Source organism: Arachis ipaensis, chromosome B6, assembly GCF_059453495.1.
Source record: "Arachis ipaensis isolate K30076 ecotype BB chromosome B6, ASM5945349v1, whole genome shotgun sequence".
Classification (NCBI taxonomy): Eukaryota; Viridiplantae; Streptophyta; class Magnoliopsida; order Fabales; family Fabaceae; genus Arachis; species Arachis ipaensis.
In genome coordinates, this window is record NC_142441.1 from 1,083,890 (window position 1) to 1,096,646 (window position 12,757).

Genomic DNA, 12,757 nt, shown 5'->3' on the forward strand with positions numbered 1-12,757 from the left:
TCCAAATGGAAACTGCATATATAATGTATTATGAGGCTGAATATAATAAAATAATGATATTATTAATTATATATGACTCTACCTTAGTACTGATGAATGTGAATCCATATTTGACCATATATGGATAAAGAGTTTGTGGAGTTTGAGCTTCCATTCATATTGGTCAATTCTATGTTTAATTTATACTACATGTTAAATGGATAAGTTTGATACTTTTTTGGTTAGACAATTCAACAAACTTTTCTATCATTATATATGTGGAAAGAAAAGTGTTATATAGGTTTAATAATAAGGTTTCTATATAGATACAATAATTAGCATATCATTATAAGAATTGAATTCTTATTATTACTTTAGCACTGTATATGTTGTACTTCTTATAAATGTGGTAATCTAACTAATTTGACATTAGAAATTGAACAAGTACACATCAATTATTTCTATTTATTAGTTGGTAAGGTAGCTTAATTTCTTGGTGTTCCAAGTTTTTTATATTCAAAAATATTTAAGAGACAATAAAAATAGTCCATCAAATAAAGTTATTTTATTTTATTTTTATTAATTATTTTTAAAATAAATATATAATATTAAATGTAATAATATTATGTAATTTTAGATATTATATATATACATAAAATTATAAATATTAAGTTAAATAAGATAATTTTAAATTATTATTTTTCTAGTTACATTAGTTCCAATGAAATTTTACATTTTACTAATAAAGAAAATGGAATTTTTCTTTATCGATGAATTTCAGTAAATTAAAGCATGTATGTTTTTTTTTAAAGAAAAGTTATAATTGCATATAACTATATATTATCTTTAATATGTACAAAAAATATATAGAACAATTTAACCTACTTGTTTGAAAATATTATCTGCTTTATTTGACATTTTATATCTCACAACAGTTTTATTATTGAAAAAAAAAAAAACTATAAAGTCTCAAGTGTCAAAGCAGATATTATGAAACAAGTAGAATGTGGGAGGAGTTAGGCTCCATCAAGAGGTGAAATGTAAAATCTCATATTGGTTAAAGAAAAAAAACAAAACATGTTTTACAAAGATATAAATATCTCTCTATTATAGAAAATTAGAAATATTATGGCGATTCAATACTTTTTGCCTCTCCATAACAAATAAAATCGCAAAAGCTAAAATGCCACCAGCGAAAAACAATGTTCAAGAGGATGAATGAAACTTGTTAAAAAAATATAAAATAATAATTAAAAAAGTTCGTCATAATTTGATGTATGTACCAAAAAGTCCAAAACATAATGTTTATGTTTATGTTTCTTTGTTTTTTGTTTTTTATTTTTTATTTTTTTTTCTTTCAATAGATTTGGCTGGATTCTCATGCTGTGGATTTTGTGGAATATGCATATGACCCTACTTTTGTTTATTAAAACAAGCTAAGCACCCAAAAAGTATGTATTGACCACATGAAAAGTGGATGCTCCTGTTCCACCGTTGAACACAATATACTTTTCTTTTTTTAAGATATGAAATCGTAGCAATAAAGGTTATGGAGATAAGTCTCAATGTAGTCTCTAAAGTTACACTCGAATTTCATAGTAGTTCATGAACTTAAAAGTTACTCATATTCATTCTTGAATTTGTACTTCGAGACTCAAACTTGTCCTTCTGGTAATTTCTGGCCACCTGGCGCTATCGGAAAGTTGAGTTGGCAGCCTTTGTGACACGTGGACGTTACAACGGCTAGCTGATGTGGCAAAGTAAACTGTCTCGAATCAATTTGGTTCCTCAATTCAAGTTAAAACTCTAATCTCCAAATTTGAAGCCCACACCGTTCACTCTGTTCTCTTCTCTTCGGTTCTGTGTTCTTGTCTTCTCCATCTTTAAATCCCGACGGTTATGGCAAGCGCGAGCAACGCAGTTGGGAGCTCGAACAACCCACGATCATTTGGAAGCATCATGAGGAGAATGAATAGAAACAAAGAAGCTCGTTTGCCAGAATGGTGTGGCTGCGGGTCGAGACCGATGCTACGGTGGTCAGGGACAGATTCTAATCCAGGGAGACCGTTTCTGGGTTGCCCAAACTAAGTATTATTGTTGTTGATTGTTGTATTTATGGATATAAATTTTGCTGATTCAATTTTCTTGGCTGTGTAGACTGTGGATAAAAAATGGTGTGGATTATTTTTGTGGGTTGATAAAGTTTTGGAAGAAGATGTCATGGCATGTGATGATAGAACAAGACATTCAGTTGATAATAAAGAATGTAAGATGAAGATTGCTTGAAAATTTGGTAAATTAGAGGCTGAAATTAGGGTTCTAAAAATGGGGGAAATTTTGATGTTTGTGTTCATGCTGCTGATTGTAGTTGGTGTTCTTGTATTAAAGTTGGATAGACAACAGGGCCAACTGTATCTAGCAAAAAATAAATGACATGCATGTTATATGCATATGTTGTTCATGTACTTGTTCCTGTCCTTTTGTTTGAAAGAAATGCAAATTAAAGTGTTTGATTATATGCATACTTCTGTTCCTGCACTTCTATTCAATGAAATGAAAATGGACAGGATTTGAATTACTCTAAAGTCTGTAACAGAGGACAAAATATAACCAAAAAGCTGACAAAACTCAATTCAATAAAGTCATAATTCATATTGGTAATGTTTCATTCAAAAAAGACATTATAGAGCCAAAACACCAAGTATATCAAAGTTGTTAACGTCATAAGTTTCAAATACTAAAATCTCCAATACTAGGACAACGTTTAAGAAAGCATACATGGTAAAAAACTTCAGCAAAATAGATACACAAAAACAACATGTGTCCCTAAACATAATCATCCTAATCTTTATTTTTTGTGTCTAGGTGCCTTGAATCCAGGGTTGGGCACAAACTTCATGAAGTTTGCAAGCCTTGTAGCAGTCCCCTGTGTTGCACCTTGCATAGGGTTAGGTGGGGATTCCTTGCTGTCTAACTGCTTCCTGGTGGGGTAGCAGCAGGTGAGGTGGTTACTGGTGGATTGCTACTCCCTGAAGCTGTTTTCTCATGATGCTTGGCAAACTTTCTTTTTAGAGGGAGCTTTGGTGACCTAACCGGTGAGGGTAAAACCTATCAGCAAAAACATGTAAGATAGTTAGTAAATTAGGTAAGGATGTGAATATAATAAATTAAAAGTCATATAAGTTTGTGAACCTGTTAAGAGTCATCAGTTGCTTCCAAGAGTGGTTCACTTTGGTCTTGTGGGACAGGGACAGCAGAGTTGGCCTGACCTTCACCACCATTAGCAGCAGTGGGTTGTGCAGCGGCAGCCGCTGTAGTAGCAGCCTCTGTAGCTGTGCAACCTCTTCATCAGCAGCTCTCTTTGGACAGTTCCTTTTGGTGTGTCCTGCTTTACCACAATAACGACATCGACCTTTTTTATAAATTCTTTTCATCTTGGTCTTCAACTTCTTACTCCCACTTGGCTCCTCATCTGCATCCTTTCTTCTTTTTTTCTTAAGTGGTCCTAGCTTATTTCTAAATTTTGGTGCTTGTGGTATGTTATATGAAGACTTTTTTCATAGTGCTTGACCTGGAATTAGATTGATATGGAAGCCATATGTGTTATTATATGCTTCCATGGTCAACAACTGATGACAAAACTCCTCCGGTCTCTTCTCAACCCTTGCCAGTGCAGCACACGCATGCACACATGGCATCCCTAAACAACATTCACACAACAACAAAGACAACAACAGTAAGCCAACAACAAAGGCTGATAATGATAATAAGACTAAAACAATGAATTTAAAAAACATTACCACTCAGTTGCCAGAAACCACATGTGCAGAGCCTCTTTTTCAAGTCCACAACTATGTTAGTTGGCCAGCCATGAACTTCGAACTTCTCATAGTCTGCGTCACCAGACCACATCGGGACCCAACTTTTTTATTCCTTCTGTATCTTTTCTAACCTGCTGCGCTGTATAGGAGGTAGAATTCCAGTGTTTGAATTAAGCTTCACCTTGTTCCTAGCTATCGATCTCATTGCATACATCCTGACTTCTTCCAAGAGTGTGATAATAGGCTTAGCTCTAGTATCTTTGTTCCTGGAGTTGAATACTTCACAGGCATTATTGCAGATGTTGTCTATTTTAGGTACATTACTGAAGAATGCCCTGCTTTAAGAGTCTCTAAGCCACTTGTTCAAATACTCCCAGGCTTTCTTATTAACCCTCTCAATCTTTTTGATGATTTCAAGGAATCCATCTTGGCTAGTACACCTTGCACAATCCCATAGTAGCCCTCTAAGCTGGAGATCCTTCCATTGGTTATTAAAGTTTTTCCACAAATGCCAAACACAGAATTTGTGATGGACATCTAGAAAACCTCCTTAACTGCATTTATAAGGCCCTGTTTTAGGTAAAAAAAAAAGGTGTCAGATACTTGTTGTCGAGCACCACGATAGTCCCTACACTTAGTATAAGTGATATCAAACTAGTCCCTAAACTTATGTAAGTGACATCAAACTAGTCCCTACACTTATGTAAGTGACATCAGACTAGTCTCTAAACAACACTGTTACATACAAACAGAACATTATGCAGCATGTTATCAGCCCAAGAATAATTTATCATGTATAAACAGCAGCCCAGTTTATAAACAACATGTTGAAGCACACCCAATAAGTAACAACTAATAAGTAACAATAGATTCACACTTAATAAGTAAGAACTAATAAGTAACAACCAATAAAGACAATAAATATTGCATACCTTATGCATATATGAGATAAAACACAGCTTGTTCTTCTTATAATCCCTCAAGTTTTGATGAAGTAATTCCAAGAACCATCTCTAGTTCTCAGTATTCTCAACAGGGATAATTGCATAGGCAATCACATATATATGGTTGTTTGCATCTTGGCCAATAGCAGACAGGATCTGACCACAATGTCGGGTCTTTAGAAAAGCTCCATCCAAGCCTATGAGGGGTCTGCAACTAGCCAGAAATCCTTTTTTATATCCCTCCAAACAAACATACATCTTCTCAAATATTGGATCATCATCAAGGTTGGACTGAGGTATAACACCAACTGTGACAGTGGAGCCTGGATTGCTCTTCAGCAGTGTCAGCCCATAATCCCTCACCATGCCATATTGGGCAGCAGCATCACCATACACAATAGATCTAGCATCTCCTAAGGCCCTGGTCAGTGACGACTTGTTTAGATCCAAATCACATTTTGTCTTAAAATATTGTGCAGTATCGGAGTGTCTCAGATTCATATATTTTCTTAGCTTCTTCACCAATTTGCAGGCTAGCCACTTCCTATTAGCTAGTCTATTTTTTGTCTCTCTTGCACAGGTGTGGTCATCTATGAACGTCTTGATCTGCCAGCAATTGTTCTCAGTATTATTAGAAGCATACACAAGCTAGCCACAGCTCTCATCCTTACACACAGCTCTCATCCTCACGTTATCGTTCTTCTTAAACCAAATCCTTCTACCCTCTTGTATACAATATTCACGCACAGCCTCTTTGAACTCCATCTTTGTAGTGAATGTCATTCCAACCTCAAGCCTAAGCTCTCCAAACCTCCCTCCTTTTCTGAACGCAGGGAAGACGTCATCTGAACCAACTTCCTCCAACTCATCCTCAGAGTTCGGAGGAGTCTTCATTTCTTTCGAGTGCCATGAGTCTCCACCATCAGAATCATTATAAGCCTCATCCTGCACATCATGATAAGGAGAAACTGATGATCTAAACTTAAGAATCGGTCCAAAAATGATTTCATCATCCTCAGAATCTGAGTCTGCACAAACAAGACCATCATCTTCAACCATAACAGCATTCTTTACTTTTGTAAGTTTTTTGTCTGTCCTACTTCTCAGTTTCACATTAGTCTTTGTTGCTGATCTATTCAGAGGCAAGTCTTTATCACTGGACACCTCATCACCACCAGGTCTATATGGTTCATCCTCTGCACTATCATCACTGTCATGGCTGTCTGAGGATTCATCTGAACTAGACAAAGCAACAAAGGCTGTTTTAGCCTGTTTTCCCTTACGAATTGTTCTTGCAATATTTCCAGTAGCAGCAGCTCTTGTCAGTGGCCTCCTTCCACATGTTGCTGCTATTTTTACATTCTTACAGCTTCTCTTTGGTTTAGCCTTCTTGGTTTCTTTCCCTTTGGACCAAGGTTTAAGAATTGCAGTGGGTTGGGCCATTTTTTTGTGGGATTTTGGGCTTGGTTTTACTGGGTTGGGCTTTTGTTTTTGGTGGTGGATTGGGCTTAGGTCCAAGACTTGCAGTGGGTTGGGGGAAAATTTTTTCTGGTATGTTTCAGTTACCAGCAGAAACTGAACAAGGTGGCTCCTTTGGTTTTATTGTATCAGTAGGATTTTTTGGTTCAGAAGTTGGACTGCATGGTGTTCTGGTGGGAATTGGTTCGATTGTGGCATTGGTGGTGGGTTTTGGGGTGGGAAAATGGTTGGTATCAGTATCAGCTCCTTGCCTTTAGATGCCACTGGTTCTGCTTCTTCAATATACACAGGTTCAGATACTCCATGTTCGTAGTACACATGAATAACCCCCTTATTTTGCTGAGCTAGGCAACACATCTCCATGAGCTCCTTATCATCTGTTATTGCTCTTAAACCAGTTTGCAAAGGCCTATTAGGCACCAGCCACCAAGTTTGGCTAACCTTGTCATAACCAATTTTCTTGTGATAGTCTCGGACGAAAAATACATCCAGTGTGTCTGTATCAATGTCCGACAACTCACAAATCTCTCCACCATTATAAGACATACTTCCATCAGCCTCTGTGATAAACGACTCTCCATGGTGAAATATGATGGTAATCAACGGATCACCCATCTGCAATTTAAAAAAAAAAGTTCATTGATCAGAGTCATTGTCCTGAAACACATTAACAATTTGAAAACTCCACAACTAACTGTAGTAAACCCTAACACATAAAGAACAAGTTTTCATATCATCAAAACACCAGAAACACTCTCAGTCTATAATTTTGTTGGCCAAACCACTAACTAACATAGTTCTGATCAAACCTTAGCACAGAGCACAAGACAGAGGCGTTCATACCCACAGATTACAATAAAAAAATGACTTAAACTTTTGTGAATATTAAATTAACAACAATATCAAAAAATAGAGAAACTACATATTTTTTTCATTTTTGGCTTACCTGTTTCAGAGAAACCAGCCTTCCCAACTCTGTGTATGAAGGAGATGACAACAGCGATGCTCCAAAGCCTAAGTTTTCAACTGAAATCGGTGCGGTTAATGCAATCGCACATGCGCCATTGGTGACCTATCGGAGAAGAAGAAACCTCACTTTGTGTTCTATTTGTTTTGTGTTTTGAGAGGAGGGAGACAATACGTTAGTATAACGTTGAGAGAGGGAGGTTTTCAGCGTTAAACAACGTCGTTTCATATCATGTTGGCGCCACAACCAAAACGGCGTCGTTTTTGTAATGCCCACCTGTCATGAAGGCTGCCAACTCAGCTTTCCGGTAGCGTCAGGTGGCCAGAAATTACTGGAAGGACAAGTCTGAGTCCCGGAGTACAAATTCAGAGATGAATATGGATAACTTTTAAGTTCAGGGACTACTATGAGATTCGAGTACAACTTCAGGGACAACATTGAGGCTTATCTCCTAAATGAACACACTTCTTTTAGACAAAAATTTGTTTTACATAAAAAATAAAAACACACGTATACTTTTTGTTTATTAACTATAATTAGTGTATTTCTAACTCTCAAAGTCTATTTATTCCCATCCTAACAGTAAATAGGAACATTTTTAATTTATATAAGAAAATCTTTATAATTTTCCAAATTAACCCATAATAATAATAATAAATATAATACATATAACATTCCTCTCTTACTTAATACAATTTGAAGTTATTGTAAAGCCTCTCTAATTTTTGAGTCATTTATTTTAAATTGGGTTGAAATCTAAAAATTATAGTTCTGGCTTTAATAATTCTTGTCTCAATTTTGTTATTATTTTTGGTGTCTAAGTATTTCAAGTCTCATATTTTTTGGGTCTCAATTAAATTTTTATTTTTGTGGGTAAAAAGGTGTATTACAAGTATTAAACCACTCTTGCACCTTAGTCTATGACAACAATAAAGAAGTTTAACGGTCCACAAATTCAATCCAACAGAATACAAAAATTCAATTATAATTTTAGTCTTTATTATTATCCTATCTTTATTCATCCTTATCTTATCTTTATTTGCTTTTATCTTTCATAGGTCAATACTCTATATATACTTAGTTTTACCTTCATAGTTTATAATTCAATCAATCAACAATCAATAAAATTTCTTCATCTTAGGCATTGTTCAATTTTTACCATCCTTAGTTCTTCATGATGTTCTTTATTTATTTCATTTTAACTTTAATATTATCTCCGTCTCAAAAATTACTTCAGCACTCATATGTGAACTCACTTTTTCATCTTCTTCTTGCACTCTACAAAGCAACAATTTGGGGACGATTGATTTGGGTTATATGTCTCTAAACCTAATTTCGGTAAAAATCCATCCACTACACATTCCATAAATTCTATCCAATCTCCACCCATTACACCTTCAAATATATGACATTTTCGTTTAGGACATCTTCCTGGACAAAGAATTAATCATTTACATAAACATTTTCCTTTTATCTCTATGCATCATGACTAATCTTGTGACATTTGTCATCTTTCTAAACAAAAAAAACTTTCATTTCCTCAAAGTTTTAATAAAGCTAATGCAAGTTTTGATTTATTACATTTTGATATTTGAGGTCCATTTTGACAAAATTCTATTCATAATCATAATTATTTTTTTACTATTGTTGATGATTTTAGCCGCTTTACATGGATTATTCTATTAAAATCAAAAGGAGAAGTACAAAATCATGTAAAAAATTTTATTATTTAGTTGAAACACAATTCAACTCTAAAGTCAAAATTATTCGCTCCGATAATGGACCAGAATTTATTTTACATGATTTTTATGCTTCAAAGGGCATTATTCATCAACGTAGTTGTGTTGAAACTCCTTAACAAAATAGAATGGTAGAACGCAAGTATCAACATATTTTGAATATAGCTCGTGCTCTTATGTTTCAATCTAATTTACCATCATCCTTTTGGTCTTATGGTGTTAAACATGCTGATTATTTACTTGACAGAGTTCCATCATCCGCAATTAATTTTAATACACCATTTGTGATTTTATTCAATCATCCACCAAATTATCATGACCTTAAAATTTTTTGATACTTATGTTTTGTTTCTACCCTAATGACAAACAGATCAAAATTTGATCCAAGAGCCAAAAATGCTGTGTTTATTGGCTTTCAACATGGTTTTAAAGGATATATTGTTTATGTTTTAGAATATAAAAGAATTGAGATTTCTAGAAATGTGATTTTTTATGAAATGATCTTGCCCTTAGTCATAAAAAATGTCCAATTCGATACACTCAACCCAACATTGCCAAACAGGCCTTTTCAAAAACAAGATTCAGTTAGTCTTCCAGTTGAACCCTCACCTATACCCATTGACTAAACTTCATCTAATTCTTTATTTTCTCCAACAACCTCTCCTTCTTCCTAACCAAGTTGAACCCATGACCACCATCACCTCCTCATCCCTTGTCACCTTTTTCACCACCTGAGCAACCCCATCCTCGTCATTCTGACCGGCCTCACCGACCTCCAGCATATCTCTCTGGTTACTTGTGTAATTCCTCTCTCACCTCTACAAATTAATCTTTCTCAAAGTGCAAGTATCCTTTATCTTCAGTCATGTCTTTTTCTTCTCTTTCATCTTCACATAAAAAGTTTCTTTTATCTCTACATTCTAACGTTGAGTCATAGTCTTTTAAGGACGCCAATCAACACTCTAATTAGCTTAGTGCTATGAAAGATGAGCTGGATGCTCTTGAGCTGAATAAAACTTGGCGTATTGTTGATTGCCTTGCAGGCGCTAAGTTGGTTAGCCGTACATGGGTCTATCGCATCAAATGTAAGCCTGATGGTTCAGTTGATCGATATAAAGCACACCTTGTGGCTAAAGAATTCATTCAGACCGAAGGTGTTGATTTCTTAAAAACTTTCTCCCATATTGTCAAGCCTATATATGAAAGATAAAAGCAAATAAAGATAAGATAAGGATAAACAAATATAAGATGATAATAAATACTAAAATTATAACTGAATTTGTGTATTTTATTAGGTTGAATTTGTGGGCTGTGAGACATTTTTATTGTTGTCATGTGCTAAGGTGGAAAAATGGTTTAATAACAAGTTCTACATTTTATATCAATGATATAATTTCTATAATGTTAGTTTATAAGTGTACGACAACTAACATTCACCTAAATTCTTAAATTATAGCTTAGCTTTTATTAAGATCTAGTTAAACCTATGATAATACTAATTAATAAAAAAAATTAACCATTTGAAAACTTAGGTCTAAAAAATGAATCACTTTATAAGTAGTCAAGATGTACTCAACAAAGAAATGCAGCATATAGCTGGTCAACAAATTAAAGGTCAATAATGGAATAATACAATTGTTGATCATGCGGACATGATTATTAACTAATAAACCAATTTAGGATGGTCGAATGGTCAACTTATTCGTTCGCGTTGAGAATTTGAATTTCGTCTTATGCATGCAGCAATCCATTGACCAACAATAAACCTTTAAATGATCTACGACTAATCTTCTCCGTGATCTATTACGACTTCTTTAGTCTGTCCTAGCATATTAGATTTTTTTTTTTAATCTAAATAACAAGTCATTTAATTCCGATTTATCTTAGTTTTGAAGGCATGCTAATGAACATTAACAAACTAATACATTTGTGAAAGAGGAGTGTTAGGGAGTCAGTAAATTTTGTGATTTGTAGCCATTAATTAGCCATTGTTAGTATTTTTAATGATGTGAGATTACATCCAATAACCATGTTCAAAATCGATCCAATCCGAATAAAACCGACCGACCGAGCCGAAAAAACCGATTACCGAAAATCGAAAAAAAACCAAAAACCGAAAAAATGATATTTTGCAGTTTTTTTACAGTTCGATTCGGTTTTCGATTTTAATTTGAAAAGCCCTAACCAAACCGAACCGAACCGGTTATACTAAAAAACCCTATATAAAAACCAAACCCCCACCCCCTTCCAGTAAGATACAGCCGCCACTCATGAACCCTAGCTCTTTCCTCTCCCCCACTCTCCACTCTCTTTTTCCACACCGTAGAAAATTCCACATCCCACCCTCACACACCGTCGTCCTCTAAGCCCCTGACATGCCGGACAGCACCCTCGCGGTGGCCTTCCTTGTCGTGCTTCCCTCTTCTTGGCGCGGCCCTTTCTCTCCTTCCCTTCCTCATCGCGATTCCCTCTCCTTGGCGCTGCCCTTTCTCCACGCACAGAAGCCGCCGTCTCCTCCACGCACAGAAGCCGGCATCTCCTCCCATCGTCTTCCTCCTGTTGTCCTCCTAGCGTCCTCCTCCACGCCGTCGTTTTCTTCTCTGCAGTTTGCAGTATCGTGGTCTTCATAGTTCGATGGCGCTTCGCATCTCTGATTCGCAGTTCTAAATTTGTTGGATCTGACTATTTGTTGTCGTTTTGTTTTTGGGTTCTGATCTTGTATACGTTCTGATTTGTTATTTTGATTTTTAGCTTTGATTACTAATTATTTGTTCTTGGTTGTGAGTTTTGTTTAGGGTTTTGGATTTGATTACTTCTTTATTTTGATTGTATGTTTTGTTCTGAGGTTTGCTTAGGATTTTGGATCTAATTACTTCTTCTTTGGTTGTGATTACTGATCATCTGTTATTTTGGTTTTTTATTATTTGTTCTTGATTTGAGTTCTGCTCTGGTGTTTGATTTTAGGGTATGGATAGAAGTTTAGAACAGGATATTTTTTTGAATTATTTGAAAAACCAAAAAAATCGAACCGAACCAAACCAGTTTTAATTGGTTTGGTTTGGTTTGGTTGGTGTTAATAAAAAAATCGAACCAAACCGAATCGAAGAATAAATATAAAATTAGATCGGATGACTTTTTTCTTAAATAACCGAACCAAACTGCACCGCAAACACTTCTAACATCCAATGATGTGGAATTACTCAATTTTTTTATGATTAAGTACTGACTAAATTTTAATAAAAGTATTGACCCCTAAACTTTCTCTTTTTGAAAAATAAAATTTAAAATTAACCCTAAACTTAAGATGGTACGGTATGCAGTCTAATGAGCATATATATAAGGTGACTCAAGAAATTATAATTATAAGAAGACAAAAAAAGATGACACAAAATAATAATAATAATAATAATAATAATAATAATAATAATACAAAAATATTATTCAAAAAATTATAATTATATATAATAGCACTCCACAAAGTAATGATGAGTGAATCAGAGTAATAAAAAAAAACACCTAAAAATTTCGTTAATGTTATAATGTGATAAGCTAAAAATAATGCACAAATATTTGAAGATAGAGCAGCAAAAGTGGGCATGGATGAGAATGTTATAGGACAAAAAATGTTACTTTTTTCTTTTTTATGTAAGAAAAACAAAAGTAAAGTTAAACCAAAAAGAAAATTAAATAATTAAAAGTCAGAGCTACTTATGGAGAATGCTCTCTTCCTTTTTCCTTTCAAGGTCACTTTAAATTCAAAGCTTTGAAAAGGGTAAAGATGAAAACTCACAAAAGGGATATGTATAACCTTATTATAATTATATTATA